Source organism: Procambarus clarkii, chromosome 16, assembly GCF_040958095.1.
Source record: "Procambarus clarkii isolate CNS0578487 chromosome 16, FALCON_Pclarkii_2.0, whole genome shotgun sequence".
Taxonomy (NCBI): Eukaryota; Metazoa; Arthropoda; class Malacostraca; order Decapoda; family Cambaridae; genus Procambarus; species Procambarus clarkii.
The window spans coordinates 25,775,769-25,803,241 of NC_091165.1; the positions used below are offsets into that span (position 1 = coordinate 25,775,769).

A 27,473-nucleotide genomic window follows, 5' to 3' on the forward strand; every position below is an offset into this window, starting at 1 on the left:
ACTCTAAATGACTCAACTAGTAATGACAAGTCTTGGAGCGCTAGAGCAGCGGCAGAGTCGTAAACACACGTGTCCCACGAAGGGTGCAAGGGAGTTCCAGAGAGAGAGAGAGAATACGGAAATATCAAAGTCAAGGTGAAGAAGGGATGGAGAGAGAGAGGTGATAAAGAAGGAGAGAGTGACTGTGGGAGACACAGACGCTGTGAGGGGGGGGGGGGGGTGACAAATGCAGCCATTCCACCATGTATCACAATTGTGTATTATTGTCTCCAACATGGTGGAGATAAAATTGTTCCGTGTTATATAATGACAGCCGGCGTAGCAGGTCTCCCCCCCCCTCTCCTGTCAGCCAGTAAGTCACGTGTCTCGCCAGTCAGTCAGTCAGCCAGCCAGCCAACCACTCAGCCAACCAGCCAGCCAGCCAACCACTCAGCCAACCAGCCAGCCAGCCAACCACTCAGCCAACCAGCCAGCCAGCCAACCACTCAGCCAGCCAGCCAGCCAACCACTCAGCCAACCAGCCAGCCAGCCAACCACTCAGCCAACCAGCCAGCCAGCCAACCACTCAGCCAGCCAGCCAGCCAGCCAGCCAACCACTCAGCCAACCAGCCAGCCAGCCAACCACTCAGCCAGCCAGCCAGCCAGTCTCCAAATCAGTGTAATCACCACTCGACCAGCTAGCGACCGACCCGTTATGACTGCCACCCCCTCCCCCCTCCCCCCCCCACACTCATAAGAACATTAAACAATATAAGAATTCAACGCATGGCAACATTCCTGTTTGTTTTGGCAACCAATGGCAACTGGCAACAGTTGTTCAGGAAGTGTTTTCTCTCTCTAACTCTTCCTTGCTTGTTCGTCATACTCTCTCTCTCTCTCTCTCCGAACACCCGAACACCACCATTATGTAAATACGAACATCAATGGGGGAATTACCATGTGGTGAGGTCTTGGGCCCACTCTACATAAACCCATTTACCAACGACCCCCAAAAAATCCTTCTCTTTCCCTCCCTTTCTCTCTGTCTCTCTTTCTCTCTGTCTCTCTTTCTCTCTCTCTCTCTATCCCCTTTGATACAAATTAGGGTTTTATAGATTAACAATGAGGACCCCTACAGGTGCATCCCTTGCTAAGAACTTGCTATGATTGTGTGTTAAAACCTGTGCCCATTATAATACACATGACACATGACACATGACGCGTGACACATGACGCGTGACACATGACACATGACACATGACCCGTGACACATGACAACCACTTTAAGAAGCTGCAACACTACAAACAAGACGAAGATGCAACCATGTGCGGATCAGCACATTTGATTCGTTGGTAGAGCATCATATGTCAGCCGGGACGTGAATGGTAACTTATGTAATGATACTAGAGAGCAAGACGTTGTGACAAGCGAGAGGTGGGCCTCTTGTGTGACAAGTGAGAGGTGGGCCTCTTCTGTGACGGTCAGGTAGGCCTCTTGTGTGACGGTGGGGTAGGCCTCTTGTGTGACGGTGACGAGAGAGAGAGAGAGAGAGAGAGAGAGAGAGAGAGAGAGAGAGAGAGAGAGAGAGAGAGAGAGAGAGAGAGAGAGAGAGAGAGAGAGAGAGAGCACTAGTGTGTCTTCAAAGAGATTAACAAAATTAGTAAAAAAAAAAAGGGAGTAACGTTTACAATTTCTGTTTGAGTTATAAAATGAAAGTCTACATTTTTGCTCATCTGTTAAAAGGATTAATCAATCTGTTGTAGTGTGGAAAATGTACAGTGCCGTGACGTCACTGGTATACCTGGCTTACTGTGTCGCGACTAGTTGACCAGAGCGCGTCTGGGAACACTCAAGCACACAGGTTCGAACCCTCATCACGGCTCATGTGGATTTTTTAATATTTGTTCATTAATATTATTAACGTGACCTTCAATGCGGCCATTCTGGAGCATGGAGGCAGGCTACCTTGTCAGGCTTTTTTGTAAGAGTTCAGAGGCTTTTGCGTGCACTAGTCTGCACGTACGTGTGTGTGTGCGCGCGCGCGCGTGTGTGTGTGTGTGTGTGTGTGTGTAGGGGGTAAGGGAAAGTGGGTAGGGGGAAAGAGAGAGAATTTGGTGCAATAGTTTGCGGTGAACCGAGGCATCTCTGTGTAACTTTGGGGGTGATTATGTCTTTAGGTAATCCAGCTGAAGATCACACATACTCACCCTGAGCCCCCCCCCCCACAAACCCCCCCACAAACCCACCCTGAAACCCCCCCACATACCCACCCTCAGGCCCCCCCCACATACCCACCCTGATCCTCCCCCCTCCCCACATACCCACAGCGTGGTGAATGTACCACTTCCCCAACCACAACCATCTATGTGGTTCGGATATATATATAAAAACTGTCAGTGGTATGTTGTGGGTAGAAGAGACCTTAACTATGAGGTAGTAACGCCACACATGACCACATATGACACAGAGCCACATGCTAAAAGAAAAGTGATGCGCATTAACAAGACATAATGGAAGGACTGAGCACCCATCAATGGAAGGACTGAGCACCCATCAATGGAAGGACTGAGCACCCATCAATGGAAGGACTGCGCATCCATCAATGGAAGGACTGAGCACCCATCAATGGAAGGACTGCGCATCCATCAATCTTCGCCAACAATTCCCAGCTTCTAAAAGGTGACACACAATACTTTTTACGACTTAAAAGAACAATTACGAGCATAATTTACATGGAAATTGAACACGGGTTTAAGCGCGCTATTGCGAGGTTCGGGTTTTAAGATTATATTCTGTTGAATGTTTGTGGAATGAAGTTTTAATTCAATGTGTTTGGTTGTGTTCGTGCGGGCGGTGGGGGGGGGGGGCTATTTAATCCATCCGAGAGGTGGCACGGGCATGAATAGCCCGTAATGGGTGAGAGAAATAAATCGAGTCTATATATTAAACGACCTACGCTTAGGAAATCGGGGTCCAAGAGCTAAGAACTCGATCCAGAAGGCACAAATAGTAAAAAAAAACAAAGCAGTAGGCTCTGGGTTCCACCGAGATGTTCCTCCACACAAAAGGCAACCCACAACCCCATTAGTTGATTGACAGCTGAGAGGCGGGATCAAAGAGCCGAAGCTCAACCCCCGCAAGCACAAGTAGGTGAGTATACACCTGCCACCAGCTCCTTTCCCACACTTTAATAATCTCCTGTCAATCAGATCGGACTTAGCGTGGCGATAACCTGCCATCTGACAGCTGTAATCAGCTATAATGCGAAAGCTGGACACGGGCCTGGACATAGGGTCTGGACACGGGGTCTGGACACGGGAGCTGGACACGAGTACACCACACCTGAAGCCCCCACACACACCTGCCCTCCACACCGTCATGTCGGCAGATCACTCACAAAAGATTATACTGGTCTAGATAGCCCTGTGTGGCTGTGTGCGGGTTGCCAACACTACGCAACATGGCAACTCTGCTCGCTTTGACACGCTACTGGTTTATATATTATGTATATACATGAATGTATGTATCAATGCATATAGGCATACATGTATATTTATGATGATGTGTTAACGCGAAAGTGCTCAAGTAATTTCTTGTTTCACTTTCCTTCGTGGTTAAACACTGCCACATTATTTATTACGTGTTAATTTCTCAGTGATTTACACACACACACATTGTGTGTGTGTGTGTGTGTGTGTGTGTGTCACTCGCTCGCGCAGAGAGAGAGAGAGAGAGAGAGAGAGAGAGAGAGAGAGAGAGAGAGAGAGAGAGAGAGAGAGAGAGAGAGAGAGAGAGAGAGAGTTCTGTTTATCTCTCAAGATACCAATAGTGTTCAATATTTAATCTCTGTAACCACACAGTATGAAAATGATAGTTGATACGCTGCACCGATAACAGCTCTGAGATGAAGCTGCACCGATAACAGCTGTGAGGCGCAGCTGCGCCGTAACTCCTGCTCACAAGTTCAGACCCAAGAAAGATACAATGTCACCCATCACTCAAGCTTGTGGCTGGTGACTTATCTTCCTTGAAGACAGACTTAAGTCTCACAAACACACTCAGAAGTGTGTCGAGTGTCTCTCAAGAACTGGTAGCAAGTCCATTGTGTGTGTGATTACGTATATGTGCTTCAGGTCGATCTCCAGCTCTCAAGCCCAGCCTTATCAGTTATCGATTATTTAATGTGATAACTTTTAATCTGCAAGTAACTTATTGCATTTAAGTGCGTAGATGACGCTCGAACAAGGTGGTTCGCTGCTTACGGTCGCCTGAAATGCTCATTGTGATAACATGAGGCTGCACATGTTTGGTATTAATACAATGTGTGCTTGAATCACTTGAACTGGTTGTTACAACGACGGCCTCGCTTCGTGCAAGTCGGCGTTCGATCCCCGATGGTCCAAGTGGTAGGTTCCTTCACTCAGTCCTAATTAACACAGCTTCTTGTCCTCATATCCCTTCCAAGTGATATATAGTCAGTACAGTGGCTTAGTGCTCTCTCTCTCTCTCTCTCTCTCTCTCTCTCTCTCTCTCTCTCTCTCTCTCTCTCTCTCTCTCTTTGACAACCTTAAGTGTGGGTTGTAGAGCTGCCTGACCTTGAAGCCTCGAACCCAGGTCACACTCCCGCCTCTGGCTGCTACACGCAGTAATTTGGTTCTGCGGCCCTCGTCGCAGCGCCCATAAAGACTTAAATCCTCCAAGCACTCCAACCCTTCACGTCCAATTCCCGTTCTTTGCATCCCATTACGGCCGCATTACGAAGGACTTGCCGGGCCGTGACGCGGGGCTCGTCCACAATCTCCCGCGCGGTGATGGCGACTCTTCCCGCCATTCAGCGACACAATGTAACCCTTACAAGAGTGTTTACATGGAGACGCCAGGCGGGAGGAACAGCCTCGTCTTCAACAGTCTCTGCGGTTTGGTTGTTACAACACCATGTGTTGTAACGCTGCTGCCAACGATCTTATATCTTGAGGTTATCTTGAGATGATTTCGGGGCTTTAGTGTCCCCGCGGCCCGGTCCTCGACTAGGCTATGAGGTAGAAACGTGAAATTTTCTGTTTATCTTACAACGAACTCATCATTGATGGCTGTAGCAGTATGTAGGTCCCCTACATAGTATGTAGGTCCCCTACATAGTATATGTAGGTCCCCTATATAGTATGTAGGTCCCCTACATAGTATATGTAGGTCCCCTACATAGTATATGTAGGTCCCCTACATAGTATGTAGGTCCCCTACACAGTATGTAGGTCCCCTACATAGTATATGTAGGTCCCTCACATACTCCTGAACTTCAGCCTCAGTTGGATCGTTTAACATGCTAGTTATACTGGAGGAACACGTGGTGTCCCTGGCTAGAGAACGACTGGTGGATTGTGTTCTAGGGAAGCAGTAACAGTATATTTCAGGTGCAGGAGGTAAAGCTCTCAGCCTGCACCCGCCATTTATAAAGTTGAGGACCTGCTATAGACCTGCTGACTTTATAAAGTCTGTGGTTGAATACGGTGTTATAATTATGTTATATGTATAGCTTTTAAGGTGACAGTTTGCAAGAGCGACTTTTAATATACTGGTTTACTGTATACTACGGTAAACCAGTAATATATATATTTAGTGGAAACCACAGTGTAAGGTCCCTGAAGCTTGCACTCGGTTAGGATATTGTGTGTTGGTGATGCCTTCACCAACACCTGCCACTCCAACACCACCAACACCTGCCACTCCACCACCAACACCCGCCATTACACCACCACCAAACACCCGCCACTCCTCCACCAACAACACCCGCCATTACACCACCACCAAACACCCGCCACTCCTCCACCAACAACACCCGCCATTACACCACCACCAAACACCCGCCACTCCTCCACCAACAACACCCGCCACTCCTCCACCAACAACACCCGCCATTACACCACCACCAAACACCCGCCACTCCTCCACCAACAACACCCGCCACTCCTCCACCAACAACACCTGCCACTCCTCCACCACCAAACACCTGCCACTCCAACACCACCAAACACCTGCCACTCCAACACCACCAAACACCTGCCACTCCAACACCACCAAACACCTGCCACTCCAACACCACAAAACACCTGCCACTCCAACACCACCAAACACCTGCCACTCCAACACCACCAAACACCTGCCACTCCAACACCACCAAACACCTGCCACTCCAACACCACCAAACACCTGCCACTCCTCCACCACCAAACACCTGCCACTCCAACACCACCAAACACCTGCCACTCCAACACCACCAAACACCTGCCACTCCAACACCACCAAACACCTGCCACTCCAACACCACCAAACACCTGCCACTCCAACACCACCAAACACCTGCCACTCCAACTAGCACAAGAATGATATTCTGCAAAAAATAAACAAAGCTTTAAGGAGATTCTTTAACTTGACCAAATGAAGAAAGGCATCTCTTACAACTATTGTTAAAGGTGATAAAAGCCAGCTTGGGGGAGATGCTTTTTTATATTTAGGAGGGGCAGGTGTTTGGGTGAGGGGGAGAGAGAGGCAGGTGTCTGAGGGAGAAGAGGCAGGTGTCTGGGTGAGGGGGAGAGAGAGGCAGGTGTCTGAGGGAGAGGAGAGGCAGGTGTTTGGGTGAGGGGGAGAGAGAGGCAGGTGTCTGAGGGAGAAGAGGCAGGTGTTTGGATGAGGGGGAGAGAGAGGCAGGTGTCTGAGGGAGAAGAGGCAGGTGTTTGGGTGAGGGGGAGAGAGAGGCAGGTGTCTGAGGGAGAAGAGGCAGGTGTTTGGGTGAGGGGGAGAGAGAGGCAGGTGTCTGAGGGAGAGGAGAGGCAGGTGTTTGGGTGAGGGGGAGAGAGAGGCAGGTGTCTGAGGGAGAAGAGGCAGGTGTTTGGATGAGGGGGAGAGAGAGGCAGGTGTCTGAGGGAGAAGAGGCAGGTGTTTGGGTGAGGGGGAGAGAGAGGCAGGTGTCTGAGGGAGAAGAGGCAGGTGTTTGGGTGAGGGGGAGAGAGAGGCAGGTGTCTGAGGGAGAGGAGAGGCAAGTGTTTGGGTGAGGGGGAGAGAGAGGCAGGTGTCTGAGGGAGAAGAGGCAGGTGTTTGGATGAGGGGAGGAGATAGTGGCGACGAGGAAGATTAAGAGAGAGACAGTGTTGACAAAACAGTTTATCAGGATCATACAGGCACAGTTTGTCGATCAGGGGCCAGATTCACGAAGCAGTTACGCAAGCACTTACGAACCTGTACATCTTTTCTCAATCTTTGGCGGCTTCCTTTACAATTATTAAACAGTTGATGAGCTCCGAAGCAGCAGGCAGGCTGTTTATAACAATAACAACAGTTGATTGGCAAGTTTTCATGCTTGTAAACTGTTTAATAAATGTAACCAAAGCCAGTCAAAGATTGAGGAAAGATGTACAGGTTCGTAAGTACTTGTGTAACTGGTTCGTGAATCTGACCCCAGAGCCCCAGCCTACACACAGTGTTTCCTGGTTCCTCTTCCACAACCAGTGGTGGAAGCGCGTCTCCCAACAACTCCACTCGTCAATAATGTTTAAAAGAATGTTTTCTCTTTGACAACATTGGATGTGAATGTGTTCATCACTAGAGATATCCGCCAGTTGCCAAGCCTGTAAGGCATTTGAGCTCTTTATCTGTACACAGTGCTATACCACTGTGTGAGACATTTAACATGCCATTTATCCGCTCTGAGGGAATATATCGCTGACAACGGATTACTGGTATGTTAACCATTCTAGCAAGTTAAGGCCACAATGGCTTAGGCTCCGCTACAATTACCTCTGGGAGTGTCCACTAACTACTGATGTAGACTTGACTAAATGTAAATTCTATAATCATAAGTATTCACATGTTTTGCGCCACTACATAATCGAATGTGCAAAAAATTGCAGAATTCAGAAGTAACTCTACCAACGGTGTTCAAGAAATATGTAAGTACTTCATTCAAAATTTCATGCCCGAAACGCTTTGCGTAATAGTGGCTTTAGGCATTGTATGTACTAGCTCTACCTATAAGTCAACCAATCTTTGTAAAAATTTATTGTATGTATGTACCTTACCTAAATAAACATTTTTTTTTTTAAATGAAGTGCTACCAGAAATCTTAGTCTCCACAAAGTTTGTTTACTGTAAGTGCAGCTGCACGTGACTTAAGTTGTCGCCCAGCTGGATGGAGGTGTGCAGCAGGATTGGTAACTGTGTAACTGGTGTGCAGCAGGATTGGTAACTGTGTAACTGGTGTGGAGCAGGATTAGCAACTGTGTAACTGGTGTGGAGCAGGATTGGTAACTGTGTAACTGGTGTGCAGCAGGATTGGCAACTGTGTAACTGGTGTGGAGCAGGATTGGTAACTGTGTAACTGGTGTGGAGCAGGATTGGTAACTGTGTAACTGGTGTGCAGCAGGATTGGCAACTGTGTAACTGGTGTGGAGCAGGATTGGTAACTGTGTAACTGGTGTGGAGCAGGATTGGTAACTGTGTAACTGGTGTGGAGCAGGATTGGTAACTGTGTAACTGGTGTGGAGCAGGATTGGTAACTGTGTAACTGGTGTGGAGCAGGATTGGTAACTGTGTAACTGGTGTGCAGCAGGATTGGTAACTGTGTAACTGGTGTGCAGCAGGATTGGCAACTGTGTAACTGGTGTGGAGCAGGATTGGCAACTGTGTAACTGGTGTGCAGCAGGATTGGTAACTGTGTAACTGGTGTGGAGCAGGATTGGCAACTGTGTAACTGGTGTGCAGCAGGATTGGTAACTGTGTAACTGGTGTGGAGCAGGATTGGCAACTGTGTAACTGGTGTGGAGCAGGATTGGTAACTGTGTAACAGGTGTCGAGCAGGATAACCATGATAACCACCTACAAAATTCTCAGGGGAATTGACAGGGTGGACAAAGACAAACTCTTCAGCACGGGTGGAACACGAACAAGGGGACACAGGTGGAAACTTAGTACCCACATGAGCCACAGAGACGTTAGAAAGAACTTTTTCAGTGTCAAAGTGGTTAATAAATGGAATGCACTAGTCAGTGATGTGGTGGAGGCACACACACACACACACACACACACACACACACACACACACACACACACAGTGATGTGATGGAGGCTGACTCCATACACAGTCTCAAATGTAGATATGATAGAGCCCACTAGGCTCAGGAACCTGTACACCAGTAGATTGAGAGTTGAGAGACGGGACCAAAGAGCCAAAGCTCAACCCCCGCAAGCACAACTAGTTGAGTACACGTTCTAAACCTGTGTCCCACTTTACCTTCCAACACATAACTCAGTAAACTAAACAAACAACACGAAAAACAGTTTATTTTCACAGAGCAAAAACCTCACAAACAAGTCATGAAGTTAATTCCTTTTTTTTTTATAGAATACTGAATTTAAATTCTATCAACAACTAACACTTCCATACAGCATTCTAAGTTGCTGTCTCTTAATGTCTCGTTAACGATAAGTTTAGTCAACTTTGCATCAACTTGAGAGTCTTCAGCAAGTTTGTGCAAAGTCAAGATACCATTCCACTTGTTGACTAAGTTTAATTAGAGGAAGGGAGACATTTATCACTTTCAGACTCACTTTAGCACTTACAAGTCTCACATTAGTCAAAAATTACTACCACGCTCCATGTAGGGTAGAGCATAATTTCCTGCCCAGCTGCAGGGGCATAGGGCATGTCCCGCTCCAGGCACGTAAATCAAGATTTTGCTATGAGCCAAGTGTACAAGCCAGGTGTATGAGGTAGGTGTATGAGCCAGGTGTATGAGCCAGGTGTATGAGGCAAGTGCCTGGCCAGGATGTCACAAAGTCAGGTAATACAAGCGAGGCTTCTCCTGCTCGCGTCTGGTCAATATTACAAATATTTTGATAATTATAGAGATGTTTTGGTCGGTGTGGCGCTGGTGTAGGTATGGTGTAGGTGTGGCGCCGGTGTAGGTGTGGCGCCGGTGTGGGCGAGGCAGCCAATTGACACCGAGGAATGAGGTGTGGAGCAGGGAGTGTTTACATCATTATAACTGCCGTTTATCCTTCACTGATTCGACATGTTACTGGACTTAAATTGTTGTTTTAACGATCAAATGTTGTAACTTGGTGGCGTGTTAGTCTCATGAAACATTGGGTATGATCGCGGCTAGTTGTAACTAACCCACATGTGTTTACTGGGTGTCTCCAGCTTCCACCCGTGTCCTCTGGTCCTGCCTCATCTGTGTCTCCAGCTTCCACCCGTGTCCTCTGGTCCTGCCTCATCTGTGTCTCCAGCTTCCACCCGTGTCCTCTGGTCCTGCCTCATCTGTGTCTCCAGCTTCCACCCGTGTCCTCTGGTCCTGCCTCATCTGTGTCACCAGCTTCCACCCGTGTCCTCTGGTCCTGCCTCATCTGTGTCACCAGCTTCATTGTGTGTTTCTTCAGGTGAGACACAGGTGTTTCTATATCTGATAAAGATAAACATAGGTGTGTGTGTGTGTGTGTGTGTGTGTGTGTGTGTGTGTGTGTGTGTGTGTGTGTGTGTGTGTGTGTGTGTGTGTGTGTGTGTGTGTGTGTGTGTGTGTGAGAAAGAAAGATGGGGGCGGGGATAGGGGGGTGTAGGCGTGGAGCATCGTGCCACACCCAGCTCCATGTATCAACGTAAAGATAGAATTGTCATGTTTATTTCCATAGAGAGTGTGGCTGGTGGGAGGAGACATGTGAGACCTTCACACCCTCCTCTGCTCCTCCTCCTTCCGTCATTAGCTTATGTCTCACCTGTGTATACCACCAAGTGATCGTTCAAGATGCTCATATCTAGTCTCGCCATCTTCATTTACACCCCCCGGTTGTAAACCGCTTGGCGGGCCGTGTTCCAGGGTAAATTGGCGTAGGGAATGCTCTAAGACTGCTAACATAAGTCAGAAGTTGCCTGTGCCAGTACTTACCTTTGTTAAGAGTCAGGGCCCAAGAACTCAATCCTAGGGATAGTCGCGCGTGAAGCTCCCATCTATTTCTATTCCTGTTTCCTTACACTATACCACTACCCATAGCCACTACCCATAGCCACTACCCATACAAGTGTATCAGAAAGTTTCAACTGAATTGCAAGACAAAATTTCAACTATATCGTAAGTCAAAAGACATATCGTAGCTACCGCTACGATATGAGACGATAAGAACCAATAGAGTCAACAATATCGGTCGATGAATTAGAGGGGAGCGAGACACCACCAATGTTGTGACGATCCAAACAGAAGTTAAACATCACAACATCACATCAATGACCTGGCTACCAGCCCCCCCCCCCCCACACACACACACCGTCTTAACTAATTGACCCTCTTGACTGTTCGACCTTTTGAGGTCAGAGGTCAGACACAGCCAGAGGAGTTATATTTTATTACAAAGATTTCTCAAGTTTCGCCTCATTAGTGCACGGGTCGTGCGATCCACTTAATCCCGGGTCTTGAACCTGTCTTGTTCAGGTTCAAGACGTTCCCGGATCGTGGAAAGTCGCTCTGTCGGCTTCTAATTAGTCTCTCTCCTAAGGTTTCATAAATTGTCGAAGACTCAACACTAACGCGTGTTGTATAGTGCGGACCCGTACACTTTATGTCTCAACTTAAACTAGACCTTTCATGGTCTTCTTTGTTGCTGGTGAGAGACTGTTGCTGTCTGTCTCTACAGCATCACAAGCATCCAAGCGAGAAGAGGGAGAGGGTGTGTGTGTGTGTGCGTGTGTGTGTGTGTGTGTGTGTGTGTGTGTGTGTGTGTGTGTGTGTGTGTGTGTGTGTGTGTGTGTGTGTGTGTGTGTACTCACCTAATTGTACTCACCTAATTGTGCTTGCGGGGGTTGAGCTCTGGCTCTTTGGTCCCGCCTCTCAACCGTCAATCAACTGGTGTACAGATTCCTGAGCCTATTGGGCTCTATCATATCTACATTTGAAACTGTGTATGGAGTCAGCCTCCACCACATCACTTCCTAATGCATTCTAATTCCTAATGTGCTAATTCCTAATATGTGTGTGTGTGTGTGTGTGTGTGTGTGTGTGTGTGTGTGTGTGTGTGTGTGTGTGTGTGTGTGTGTGTGTGTGTGTGTGTGTGCTTGCAGGTTCGAGCTAGGCTCCTGGCCCCGCCTTCCAAGCGTTCTTAGAGTAATGTAATGACTCATTTCTCACACTTTTATCATATTTACATTTAAAATGTTGAATCGAATTAGCGAATCAGCGTCTTCTACATCTAACCTGTTCCACATATTGGCAGCTCTGGCACTGAAAAAGTTCTTGCCTCTCGAGTTTCCATCTATAACCCCCTCGTTCTGCTCAGAATCTTATATGTTGTTATCATGTCTCCCTTACTTACCTTTCCTCCTGTGTGGCAAGGTCCAATTTTCTCAGTCTGTCTTCATAGCGCAATCCCTTCAGCTCAAAATCGAGTCTTGTTATAAATATCTGGACCTTTTCTAGTTTCTCTTTGTCCTTTTTTCAGGTGAGGGTTCCATGCTGGGGCTGCATATTCAAGAGTGGGTCTCACCTTCGTTGTATATAGGTCCTGGAAAGCCCAATTGTCCAAGTTTCTGAAGGACACACGGACGTTGGCCAGTATGAGTCATGCAGCTGTTGCTACTCTGCTAATGTGGACTTCTGGCATCATATTTGGGGTTATGTCAACTCCCAGGTCTTTATCCTTCTCTGACTGAAGAATGTGTTGGTCCTTCAGCGTATAATGCTCCACTAGTCGTCTCACTCCTGGTCCAATCCTCATAACTCTGCATTTGAAAATCTCTAACATCTCTATTTAGGTTATTATTATGCATCCCGTACCCAATCTGGGTGAGTACCCCGTACCGTGGTAGTTGTACCCTGGGAGTGGTAGTGGACCCCCATACCCTCCTGGGAGTGGGGGTAGTCTCCCACGGCTGTCCCTCCCAGGTACTAACAATCAATCTCAGATTCAAAGTTCAGTTTCAGTTTCATTAATTCATTTTAGAAAATATTGAGCTTCCATAAAAAAAATGTGAAGAGAACTTTTATGCAAAGGTTAAGACGAGCTGGTCCAAGCAGCTTTAAACAAATTGCAGCATTAATATCAGCAACAGTATTAATATCATTTGCAATATCAACTTCCTCATATTAAATATATTCGTGGAACAGAGACATCAAGATAATCCTCATTTCTTCATTTAGCATTTTCTCCAACTTTTGAAGCATTTTCTCAAGCACAAAAAAGCCGAGGTGCAGAATAGTCAACTAATACATGCAATGTATTCCATGTATTACAATATATTGTATATTGGTAAAGGCAATATTTGATAGTTGACAACGATTTAGTTCGTAAATCGTCTGGACACTGTAACGATTCTGACATGTGCAGAATTGCCTGCCACAGAGCGCTAAGGCTCTCTCTACACTGACGACAGTCTGTATAAAACATGGCCAGACTCTGGCGTCTTAAGACCAAGGTATTGGAATCTGTTTACACATTCAAGCCGAGATGCGCATCATACGGTTCCATTATACGAACTGCGCCTCCTCGCTGAGCGGGACACCTCAAACAGATGTCTATCAAGAGAAATTATAAAATTCAAATTGTCAATGTAATGTCCGCAATCAAACAAGTATAGGATACCTGATCAACTAGGCTGTGACTCGTACGTCAGGCTGCGAGCAGCCGCGTCCAACCAGCCTGGTTGACCAGTCCAGCAACCAGTCGACCAGGCCGCGGGGTCGCTGAGCCCCGAGAAATCACCTCAAGGTAGGAAACATGCGCGTACGCACACACGCGCGCACACACGTGGTGGGAACACTGGCGAGATGAAAACAAATTCTGGAGACAGTCAACAAAGAAGGAAGTCCTCCATAAACAGGTCTCGTCTGCGTGTCTCTAAACAGCTCACTGAACCAATCACCCTTAACGCTGCGACGCTATGGTCGGCCTAGTGATTCATTTATGTGTAAATTACGCCCCAAATCCCTCTGAGCAAGCGTCATTATGTTTCCAAAACAGGTAATTTAAAATCCATTAAGCACGTGCTTCAGGCGTCCTGGACGTCATCGGGCTGTGGCCAATTAGGGCTTTGCAGTAGACACCTTCCCGGCTCACTTTGTTTACATGTAAAGGTGCCCTGCGGCCCACCTGTCTGTCAGGCCACGTGCCCAGCTGCGCGCCAAACCACGTGCCCAGCTGCGCGCCAAACCACGTGCCCAGTTGCGCGCCAAACCACGTGCCCAGCTGCGCGCCAAGCCACGTGCCCCGGCACCCAGCTATTTAGCAAGCCGCGTGCCCATTCAAGCAGCTGTCTGCCAGCCAGGCTCCCACATCATTCACCCAGCCAATCAGCCTCCTAAAAAACTACCCAACCGCCCAGGAAGTTCCCGGCCACCGTCAGTCTCTCCCACCCACACCATCAGTCAGTCTGTCTGTCAACCAACGTTAGGCAAGCCACCCCCCTCACTTAGTCCATCGCTTTGGCTCATTTACTGTCTTCTACCTATTCTCTATATAAATAACAGGGCGGCAGAGTTAACCAACAGGCGCAGAGTTTCAGTTATAATGACTGGCTCCGGGAGAATCACTACAGTCCTGTGAGACTTACTTCCACGGGAAGTTATATTTGGTTTGGGTGCAATTGGTGAAGTAAAATTATCAACACCTGCCTCTGTTACTACTGCTTCCTGTTACCTGTTACAGCCTGTTACCTGTTACTGCCTGTTACCTGTTACTGCCTGTTACCTGTTACTGCCTGTTACCTGTTACAACCTGTTACCTGTTACTGCCTGTTACCTGTTACTGCCTGTTACCTGTTACTGCCTGTTACCTGTTACTGCCTGTTACCTGTTACTGCCTGTTACCTGTTACAGCCTGTTACCTGCTCTTCCTGCTTCTACATCTGCCAACACTCCCATCATTACGAATATTCTTACATTCACTCTCACATTCCTAGACTCCAATAGGCAGACTAAGGCCAATATGCCGATAGAACCCTCTGGCTTGTTGAGGCGTCCAACCAGGACTTACAACCCTTAATATGCTCCTTGTGCCTCAGTTCCTGGCCTGGGTATGAATAAACATGGTGCCCTTCGGTCTCATCAATACCCAGGACTGCCCGGATACAATATACGACTATCTGGGCACCACAGGTACTGCACATCGTGCCCACGGACATTCCAGGCTCACTGACTTGCTCTTGTAACGCCTGAAATGTTAGTTTTGTAATGTAATCATTACAGAGATACTCCTTCAAATACTTGATCTTAATAAAGTGCAAGAAATAGGTGGAAGTATGCCAAGACGACTGGAAAATTGGCTCCCTGGACGCTAACAACTTCTGGTTCTGCGACGGAAACGCCTCAGCAAGCTGCTGCTGCTAGATGCAGCAAGCGGCGTGCCTCTGGGGTCAGTCCCAGGTCCTGCTCCATTCTTGATTTGCATAAGTGTCACCGATAGTGAGTTCTGGTGTGCAATACCAACACCACCCCAGACGCGCACCACCGGGGTAAGGTCACACACACACACACACACACACACACACACACACACACACACACACACACACACACACACACACACACACACACTGCAAATATACTTATATATTAAACTGCACAAATGAGAAATTAATTTTAATGAGTTAAATATGTAAATTAAGGCAGGTTAAAGTAAACTAAGGTAACGTAAGCGACGCTAACCTAAGGTAACCCATGAGAGGCAGCTCCTACTGGCCCATACAAGGAAGCTGCCGCCCATATCCGGTCACTACAGTATGTGTGTGTGTGTGTGTGGGGTGCTGGGGTTTTATGGGGTTGTTGGTAACTCATTCCACACATTTGTAACCCCATTTCAGAGGCTCTTATTTACCTATTTATTGACTAAACTTATTTAGTTTATATCCACTAGTTCGTGTTCTAGTTTAGGTTGGTGATATTTGTTAGAACATGATTTAATTCACGCTTGTTGAAGTCTTTCACTTGCACCTTTAAGGCGCGTCTATCACCACTGACTCCACTACCACCATCCACCACTTCTATCCACCTGGACAAATATATATACTGGCTGGCACAGGTTACAACCTCCTCGATATTCAGAGCGAGAGACGCTTCTAAGCAGGAAAGCCTAAGTTATCCGATCTTGGAAAAGTTGAATAAAATGTTAAAAATCCCTTAATAAAAATCTTTGAGTATTTTAACCTGCATCAGACGCTGTAAAGTTCCCATATAAAGAGCATAATCATTAATGTTGTCACATTCAACCCGAGTCATACGAACACAATACTATGAACTGGAATATATTTAGGTCCAAAAGTGCAGTGGTTAGTTGTGTCTTTGACAAGCGAGAGGTCGTAAGTTCGAGTCCTGTGTGAGGTGGGAAGGTCTGTGTACCCATCCTCTACTTTCCTCGCCCTTCTGTATCGACGGCCTCGTATTTTATAGATCCGAGATCACACATCACAACTACACATATTCCCGACGATTCAGGCGTCCCCAGCATCTATAAGTATCTGGCAGTCTATCGTCTCCATACCTACCTCATTCTGGGTGAAGATAATACCTATTCTTAAACAAACATCACCTAGTTGAACCTAGTTATCTCTCTGACATGTTGTATCAGGATGTTTCCATACATGGTCTCCACTAGCTTAGTGGCTCTACACATTTATTCCCATGGAGGATTTCTTGCTTCCCATTCAATTTCTTGGTTGAGGAAATCATCCATAACTAGGATTTTTGCCTTATTTTAATAGAACTCCCACACATTGAATTAAATTAACTTAGTTTTCTCGTTATTTCCCTGTTTGTTATCCCCTTAATCACTGGTGGATCATATTTAGTGCATGTGTACATATGTGTGTGTGTGTAATACAAATTTGTGATAATGGAAAGCCAATTATAGATAGTTTATCATGATAGTTTATCACGATAAACATGTGATTTAAGTAATAGCGAAAAAATGCAAAGTAGCATGAATACCTAACCTTTTCCAGCGCCCCCGTCTCATATATTCTGGAATAAGTGTCACGAGGAGCAAATCCATGATACCATTCCTGGAGCGAGAGTCCAGTGGGAGTGGCGGAACGCGACACTTAGCGAGGCTAGCAGGATAGTAAGCTGTTAGTCTACTACCACCACCACTACCACCATCAGGAGGCCTGGTCGACGACCGGGCCGCAGGGGCGCTAAGGCCCGGAAGCACCTCAAGGTAACCACCACCACCACTACCACCACACAATATCCTCACACCATACCACAGTACACCACACCACTACATCATAGCACAACGCTCACACCTACAATCAACAAGGTCCGTGCACATCACAACTACACACCACCACTATACCACTACACTAATACACAACACCACAAGTGTTAAAATGAGCCTGCAAACACCTGTAGAACATTAACACAGTGTTAAAGAAAGAACATCAATGAGTAGCATTTGCCGTCGGTGATCTAGCAACCAGTCTGACAGGTGAAGTGGAATGTTAGTTTAAGGTCACAAAAAGGTTCACTAAATCAGGTGAAGGTCAAGCAAGATAAGTATTAGTTCTAAACTCTAGATATCAACCATGTATGACAAGGGGGGGGGGGTCAATGTATATGTATATGACACAAGGTGTATTAGTAAGGAGTAATGTACTAATACATTACAAGGAGTAATGTATTAGTGTAAGGCACAAGAGGTCAATATATTAGTGTGTGACACAAGGGGGGGTTCAATCAGCGAGTGACACAAGGGGTCAGAGACCGGTGCACGACACAAGGGGTTCAGGGACCGGTGCCCGACACAAAGGGTCAATACCACAGCCAGGTTTAGCAGCCTTGAAGCCCATTTACATACATGTACAATCCTGGCGGATCAAAGTATTTACATGGAGACGATAAGCATTCAAATTTATGGCATGTTTAACATTACGGCCGATTTATACACACACACACTCTGCTACACCACAGTGTACCACCACACCACCATTGTACCACCACCAATATGAGTACCCCAACATTCAGCAACCATCCGGCGGGGAGTACAAAATCACCAACAACGGTGATTTCACCGCCAAAATCACCTCAATTATTAACATCATACAGGGCCCAAACAACGAGTTATCGACAACAATGTGTAGTAAGCCAGCTTGGCACACAGGTAACGGGGTGCCAACACCTCACAACATTCCCCTACACAGGCGATGGAATCATTCCGTTACATCGTTCTCTTTGATGTGGGATTAGCTTATTTGTTGCGGAAACTTGGCGACAAGAGTCTATCGCTGGTCGGGAGAGTCCGAGACTACCGGGTGATCAAAGTAGTTGGGTTGTTCCCGTCGCCAGCCGCCAGATTAGGGTCTCCGAGAACAATGCCACAACAGAGCCGGCCTGTGATACCGGCCGTGTTTAGTGGTGGGTGCCAGTGATGAAGGTGGTGAGTGCCTGAGGGTGCCAGGTAGAGGGGGAAGGAGGATGGCCCTCGTCTGTATAATCTTGCTGGGTTCAGCTCCTTAAGTCCTGCCTCATCGTTATCAATATTTCAGATTACCCCACACATGTTTCTTGTCATATTTTCGTCTCAGTCTCCTTGAGGTTATCTTGAGATGATTTCGGGGCTTTAGTGTCCCCGCGGCCCGGTCCTCGATCAGGCCTCCACCCCCAGGAAGCAGCCCGTGACAGCTGATTAACACCCAGGTACCTATTTTACTGCTTGGTAACAGGGGTATAGGGTGAAAGAAACTCTACCCATTGTTTCTCTGTGTACTGAGTTTGACTCGATTTCCTAATTCATTCCATTTTATGGCGAAGACGTTCTTTCTGAATAGAGTGAGCACTCTTATCTACTTCTTGAATAGAGTGCCGGGGGAGAGACACGGTTCAGGGGGGGTAGGGGGGAAGACCCCAATCCATCCTCCTATTTAGATAGTACCTATTGTGACTATCGTTAATAGTCAGAATTCGTACGTTCTTAGCTTTTAGATAGTAGTATACTGACTAGTAAGGGCTTCTTTTAAAATAAATGAAGCTAAAATACAAACTTATATATTCCAAGGTCTAGCATAGTACAAATATGTACTATATTAGGCCTCAGATATCGTGTATTAGGCCTAGGAAGGTTAGGTTAGTTTAGTTTGTCAAAGCAACACAAGTAAAAACATAAGTTTTCCGGTTTGTCCAACTCAATAGTTCAGATTTCTACTTTCTAATTTCGTCGTACGTCGGTATATGTACTACGGTCCTCATCGTTACTATAAGTACTACCACAACAGGTGGATGGGCTGAAGAGAGGCGGTGCCGTGGAGGTGCCAAGGCAGCGATGGGTCGAGGGTGAGAGACTGATGCTGGAGGAGCAGGTAGTGTCGAGGGGGAGGTGATACCAATGGAGGTAATGGTGAGGAGGGATGATGGGGGGGGGGCACAGTAATGGTAGGGGGCAGGGGAGGTGCTGGCTGTGCCAAAGGGGGGGCTTGGTGGTGATTAAGAGGTTCGTGGTGGTGCCAGAAGGCTTGGCGGTGCTGCTAGGTGGCTTGGTGGTGGTGCCAGGAATGGTGGTGGTGGTGCCAGGAATGGTGGTGGTGGTGACAGGAATGGTGGTGGTGGTGACAGGAATGGTGGTGGTGACAGGAATGGTGGTGGTGGTGGTGCCAGGAATGGTGGTGGTGGTGGTGCCAGGAATGGTGGTGGTGGTGGTGCCAGGAATGGTGGTGGTGGTGGTGCCAGGAATGGTGGTGGTGGTGGTGCCAGGAATGGTGGTGGTGCCAGGAATGGTGGTGGTGGTGGTGCCAGGAATGGAGGTGGTGGTGGTGCCAGGAATGGTGGTGGTGGTGGTGCCAGGAATGGTGGTGGTGCCAGGAATGGTGGTGGTGGTGGTGGTGCCAGGAATGGTGGTGGTGGTGGTGCCAGGAATGGTGGTGGTGGTGGTGCCAGGAATGGTGGTGGTGGTGGTGCCAGGAATGGTGGTGGTGCCAGGAATGGTGGTGGTGGTGGTGGTGCCAGGAATGGTGGTGGTGGTGGTGCCAGGAATGGTGGTGGTGGTGGTGCCAGGAATGGTGGTGGTGGTGGTGCCAGGAATGGTGGTGGTGGTGGTGCCAGGAGAGGTCAAGATAGTAGTTCCACAATGACTGGCACCAATATCTGACTGTTAGACCCCATGACTGGAGATGTACCGCGTGGAACTCCAGCAAGTATTATAAACATTAACTAAATAAAGACAACCAAAACCTTACTAAAGTCTAACTAAGCATAAACTCACAATAATATAGATTAGATAAAATACAGCTTTTATTACACCGAGTTAAAACTTCCTCTGACAGTCAGGCGTCAGATGTATTAGTCAAACACTCAAGATGTATTTCTCAAACTTAATCTTTTGTTCTAATTTTGCTCTAGAGAGAAGGATGGATCGTAAAAAAAAATTAGTTCTTCGTACAAGAAGTCGTTACAACCCACAAGAAGCTTCTACGGTCCAGAAACTGCAAGAGCTTCTAGGATTACCAAGATACTACACCACCTCAGTACTAAGACAGTAGTAGTAGGCATCCATCAGTCTCAGGAGACTATGGAGTTGCTCTCTGGTTGTCGGTTTGGAGTGGCCTCACCAGGGCGCAAAGTCAGAGTAGTTTGATACTGGGGAGAAGCTGTCACCCATGCAGCAGGTCTCCCCTCCCCCCCTCACTCTCCACGGCGTCGAAAGTTTCCAATGGAAAGGCAAACGCCAATACGATTGGTTCCAGCGCCGTCGCAGGAACTGTCAGAACGAGGTTGAGGCATTGAACTACCCCGAGGGGCTCCAGCTCCGGAGTTGACCTCGAAGTTGGTACAAGAAGGCACAGGGACTCCTGACCCGGAGACCGCCGTGGTCGGGGCCGGAGAAGAACCACCCCAGCAAGGGGCAAGAACGACCCCAGCCTCCTGAAGCACAGCCTGGAGGCCCCAGGAGGTGGACGACCCGGTCCCGTACCTACGGGTTGCAGACAGAGATCGTCACAGCCCTTTTTCACCCGAGGCCCGCTTCCTTCATGACCCAGCGAAGAGTAATAATTATTAATTATATTATTATAATAATATCATAAAAATAACTGTCGTCACGCGTCCGCTGTTCTACCAACGACGCCGTAAATAATCAGTGTGAATAAACAAGACAAACACGCCAATCAAACAGGATATACTCACGGACCTGTATACAGTGAATGTTAGATTAGAGGGACAAAGTAAAAACTGACACACACAGCGATTTATGACACACTATCGTCTCGTCACGGGGAGCGCTTAAGGGGGCAAGACAAAGCAATAAGGGAGTGCGATATAAAAGAGATTTAAGGATGAAAAACGACTTACGTCTACAGGCTTGCTAGTAGGCCTAATGAACGAGCTGTCGTGCTGTTGGGAAAATGATCATTATATGATGAATCGTTCTACAGCCAACACTACATCATCACATGATGAAGACATCAAGACAATAAGGCAGCAGAGAAACATCAAGACAGACATATACTCAGCAAAGTTGTCTTAGCTATATATTACAAGAATATACATATATATATATATATATATATATATATATATATATATATATATATATATATATATATATATATATATATATATATATATATATTTATTCAAATTAGTGTATAGTGAGTTAGTATATCTCATTATACATGAGTAGCATTGTATAAGAATAATTCACACAAAGAATAGCAAAGTATATCACAATAATCTACATATTAAAGAGTATTTCAGAACATTGCGATACACAACAGCGAAAACTGTGCAACATATTTACAATAAAATAATAATCTTGATTTGTGTCCACGAGACAGCATGAGGGTTGACCCCACACACACACACACACACACACACACACACACACACACACACACACACACACACACACACACAACACGACAGGAGGCCTCTCAGGCTCATACACCATTAACTTAAAACACACATCAACTTAAAAACAAAAAGACACTTGGAAGTCACCTGACCTCCCCCATGACCAAAACAATAGACTCGGGCCAACACAACAAAAGTTTTTCAATCAAAGACACACCAAAGCTCAACACACTATTACAAAAACAGGTCAATACACCCCATTACAAACACCCCTTTTCATAAAAACTCAACGCGCCACTTACAAAATAGATCCAGAATGACTCCTGGAACTACAGAATGAATGCCTGAAACTACAGAATGACTACCTGAAACTACAGAATGACTGCCTGAAACTACAGAATGCCTGAAACTACAGAATGACTACCTGAAACTACAGAATGACTGCCTGAAACTACAGAATGACTGCCTGAACATGCGAAAAGGTAGTGTACTCACCTCCTCCGGGTAGCTGTGGTGGGGGTCAGTGGTACAGCTGCACCAGCCCAGGTACAGCAGCAGCAGCACCACCAGGGGAAGCTGCCAGCGGTACACCCACGCGTCCCTGTTGGTGGAGCAGAGAAACCAGGTCTCAACACCTCTCTACCACACAATACAATTATATATATATATATATATATAATCTTAGTTGTTTTAATTTTAGGTGTGTGTGTGTGTGTGTGTGTGTGTGTGTGTGTGTGTGTGTGTGTGTGTGTGTGCGTGTGTGTGTGTGTGTGTGTGTGTGTGTGTGTGTGTGTGTGTGCGTGTGTGTGTGTGTGTGTGTGTGTGTGTGTGTACTCACCTAGTTGTGCTTGCGGGGGGGTTGAGCTATGGCTCTTTGGTCCCACCTCTCAACTGTCAATCAACTAGTGCTCGTGTGTGCGTGCTTGCCTACACACCTCCGATGCACATGTCACTCCCTACCCTTCCCCCAAGCCAGTACTCCCCCCCCCCCGCCCCCACGAAACCAGTACCCCCTAACAACACACAAGCCAATAACCATCTAGGAGCCTAACGACCCAAAGGGGGGAAAAGGGGGGTGACAATTCCAACACTGCCGGACATTTAATTGGCGGTAACGCACATTCCCGCACAGTTTAATTACTGTGTGGCTGTTGACGGCGAGGGGGGGTGGGGAGGGGGCAGTGTGTGGGGGCAAAACTGGAGAGGGGAGGAGGGAGAGGGGAGAGAGAGGGGAAGAGGGAGGGAGAGGCAACAAAAAAGTAGAGTGCCGCAGATTCTCTACAATCACCATGTTGAGGAGAGTTTTATTGCAATTGACTTTTGTGAGCATCACCTGGTACGGGAAAGAGGGGGAGGAGGTCTGAGAGGGGGACAGGAAGGGAGAGGGAGGTAGTGAGGGGAGAGAGAGAGAGAGGTAGTGAGGTGAGAGTAAGGGAGTTAGTGAGGGTAGGAGGACAGAGATCAGAGAAGCACACTATCTGCCCCTCGCTTGCCTTGTCTCACATCTCTCTGAACTGAACAACAAAAGCAGCAGCAGCAGACAGCAGACAACAGCCACAGTGAGAGGCAGCAGACATTAAAAAAAAAAAGGACGAAGGGGGTGAGAGAGTAAACAAAAACCCAAGACTATGGGTGCGACAGGTATGTCTCTCACCCACACAGGTGTCTGAGTGTGGCGTACCTGTCCAGGGGTGGTAAGTGTGTGTTTAACACCTGAGCAACACCTGTCCCCTGTGGTTCCCAACCGCCCATATTTCTGGCCACCACAACCCCCCAGCTGTTGGCTTCCTCTGTGTCATCGAGGATTAGAGTGGCCGTCTTGTACACTTCTTGGTAACCAAGGAGTATTTTTAAAGGACTATTGTGCTACTGAAGTGATAAGAGTTCTTCTCCCACTTCTCCCAAAATAATTTCCATTTTCCTCGAGAGGGAAATGTTAGCGTGTTTATCAACGAGGATTAAGTTCTGTTTACACCTTCCAAATGCTTTAGGGGGAAAAAGATATATATATATATATATATATATATATATATATATATATATATATATATATATATATATATATATATATATATATATATATATATATATATATATAACTGAAAACTCACACCCCAGAAGTGACTCGAACCCATACTCCCAGGTGCAACGCAACTGGTATGTACAAGACGCCTTAATCCACTTGACCATCACGACCGGACATACAAGACGCCTTAATCCACTTGACCATCACGACCGGACAAATTGTCCGGTCGTGATGGTCAAGTGGATTAAGGCGTCTTGTACATACCAGTTGCGTTGCACCTGGGAGTATGGGTTCGAGTCACTTCTGGGGTGTGAGTTTTCAGTTGCATATTGTCCTGGGGACCATTCAGGCTTGTTCGCATATATATATATATATATATATATATATATATATATATATATATATATATATATATATATATATATATATATATACACATGTGAACGATATTATATTTAGCCTCACTTGAATCCTTGAAAACTTCACGTTGAATCCTTGAAAATCTCCTGTATTTACCGTGGGTACAGCTCTCGTGGCCAAGATGCCAAGACAACTTGCCACTTATGCAAGTGGCAAGTTGTCCCACTTGCATAAGTGTCAAGTTGTCATTTATTCTTATGAGGTGCTAAGTTATCTACCTCATAACTTCAGACACCTGAAAGTCAGAACAGATGTCATTATGAGTGAATGAGGCCCATCTTGAGGCTTGGGTGAACACTACAGTTATTTAATACCAGTCAGTTGTTATGATGGCTCTTGTTAAGTTGAACAACTGTTCACGTGTTGTGACTGTTTGCCTGGTCTCATCTCCACACCTACACTCCACAGATGAATGATCGTTCTCCCTAAATGAATCATCTACACAACTAACAACATTCGCTAATTACCATTCACTCTGTCTCTGCTAGAAATATAAATATATTTATAACACGGCAGCTTAAGAATGGTAGATGAGTACAAGGTGTGGCAGGTGTGTAAGGTGTGGTAGGTCTGTAAGGTGTGGCAGGTCTGTAAGGTGTGGCAGATCAGTAAGGTGTGGCAGGTCTGTAAGGTGTGGCAGATCTGTATGGTGTGGTAGGTCTGTAAGGTGTGGCAGGTCTGTAAGGTGTGGCAGGTGTGTAAGATGTGGCAGATCTGTAAGGTGTGGCAGGTCTACAAGATGAAATACCCTTGGTTAGTAAGCAGCAGGGAGCCCCATTCCCCAACTTCGCTAGTGCTATATTAAGGAGTTACTCTAACAACAGTTGTCGTCCCTCCTATCTAAGTCTCGTCTAAATTGTTCCCCACATTTGATGCCAGGTTGTTAAACTTTGATCTTGGCTGCCCATCACGTCATGTCACACCCGTCACCACAATCTATCTTAGATACAACAATTAGATCTTGTTATATCTTTATAAACACACACGCATATTAGTTGATTGACAGTTGAGAGGCGGGACCAAAGAGCCAGAGAGCTCTTTGGTCCCGCCCAACCCCAACCCCCGCAAGCACAACTAGGTAAGTACACACACACACATCCATGTCTCTCTCTCTCTCTTCTCTCCCTCTTCTCCCCTCCCCCTTTCTCCACTTTTTCTTCCCTTCTCCCCTCTTCCACGTCAGGCCTTCAACCTCAAATAAACAGACATTTTCATTTATATATATATATATCATATATATCATATATATCTATATATATATATATATATATATATATATATATATATATATATATATATATATATATATATGCGCGTTATATATATATATGAATGGCTTTGTATGTCTAAAATAGGAGGCCAGAGACCTTGGGCTAGACTCCCGCAACTGTGCAGGGGGAATGGTCTGGGATACGGGAATGTCACAGGCTGGCCGCGGTCGGCCTTAGTGAAATGCTGTATGAAACGTTAGCATTTATAGATCCTCCCCTTCCCCCCCCCCGCCCCCCACCAGCAATTTTTACCAAGTTTGAAATATTTGGTGTGATTCCCCTAGAGGCTAAATCGACTTGAGAATGGTCCAGGACGGACCGAAACGTCGTCGTCCCTTCAACTTCTAGTGTGTGGTCTGGTCAACATTCCCCTAGAGTTTTTAGTGGTCGAAATGCTGAAGCAGAGGGGTTGGGGGTTTGGGGGGGGGGTTGGGGAGGAAGAAGAGGGGGCCAATGAGAGCCGTACGAAAGGGGGGGGGAGCAAGGGGGAAAATGCGAGAGATGAGAGATGAAAGGGAGAGATTTTCTCATGAAATGTGCTGAAATTTTACATAAACTCAATTATAAATGTACAATTGTTTACGGATCAACTTTTGGAACCTGGCTACGGCAGATAGTGTGGTGGAGGGGAGGGGGGGAAGAGGTATTATGATGGTGGTAGGTGTAGGGATGGTGGCAGGATGGAGGGAGGGTAGGATGGAGGATGTGGGAGCTGGAGGGACTCAGCTTCTCCCCCACCTTCCCCCCGATACACATAGTGGCGAGCATTAACATCTTCAAGCCAACATTTTTAGGCAAGGTTCATTAGGCGGAGCGAAGGTGGGCGAGTGTCCAGGCTTTATCTGGGAGGACGACGTGTTGATGGCGTCTGGACACTGTTGTGGGCGGCCAGTGGCCTCTGTCACCCACCTGCGACCTCTCTCACCCACCTGCGACCTCTCTTACCCACCTGCGGCCTCTCTCACCCACCTGCGGGCTCTCTCACCCACCTACGACCTCTCTCTCACCCACCTGCGACCTCTCTCACCCACCTGCGACCTCTCTCACCCACCTGCGACCTCTCTCACGCCCACCTGCGACCTCTCTCTCACCCACCTGCGACCTCTCTCTCACCCACCTGCGACCTCTCTCTCACCCACCTGCGACCTCTCTCTCACCCACCTGCGACCTCTCTCTCACCCACCTGCGGCCTCTCTCTCACCCACCTGCGGCCTCTCTCTCACCCACCTGCGGCCTCTCTCTCACCCACCTGCGGCCTCCACCAGCAAACCAAAACCCAAGTCATGAGCATTATCTTAGGATGTCACCAGATCGCAAGGATGATTAATATGAAGATGGTAATTACAATCTAATTCCACTATCGAGTTCCTGAAATTAATGGTCTGATGTGGATTAAAACACATTGGATAACTAGTCAACAGGCAAGGAGGATAATTTGTGGATAGTTTGCAACAATTCTGAGAAAATGAATTTCTTTGTCGTAGTTCAAAAAGCGACGAAGAACGACTTAATAAGACACTGGTATAAACGCCTTGAAGTAGACGTCCTCAGCTGGTGTCGTCTCCGTGGGTTTAAAATCTCGCTAAATAATAACTAAAATTGTGACCGACAATCACGATATCTACAAGATATCCTGAACGACTCAAATAGTAAAAAAAGAGACGGTGAAAATCACTGCGAACTCTTCTCTTGGTTTCACAATACATCTTAACCTCGTCTTGACTATGTTGAGCCCCAACAAAGCCTGCAATTTGCACTGAAAATGATTTTTGTTGAAACAGACTTCGAATTGGCATTTATGTGGCTTGACCGCAGTTAAAGTCGAGAGTGAGAAGCATTACAAGACGTGTGAACAAAACAGTCAAAGCGACAATAATTGATGTGAACTTTGGTGAGAACGGCTTCTAACTCAGAGAGAGATTTAGTTAAGCTGGTCACAGCCCTTGTGGCGAGGTCGTGAAGGAAAACAT

At 46.8% G+C, this 27,473-nt stretch overlaps 1 protein-coding gene across 3 annotated transcripts in view; it reads right to left on the bottom strand.

The window, feature by feature from the left end:
• Positions 1–22,392, bottom strand: part of LOC123759970 (thrombospondin type-1 domain-containing protein 4) — a 79,424-nt gene extending 57,032 nt beyond the window's left edge. For 2 of the 3 annotated variants that reach the window (XM_069325340.1, XM_069325338.1), the window contains exon 1: positions 22,282–22,392. The gene's annotated coding sequence lies outside the window, so the exon portion shown is untranslated. Of the gene's footprint in view, positions 1–21,285; positions 21,328–22,281 lie in introns of all 3 variants that reach the window. The other variant, XM_069325339.1, reaches the window with a different exon arrangement.
• Positions 22,393–27,473: the final 5,081 nt, after the last annotated feature.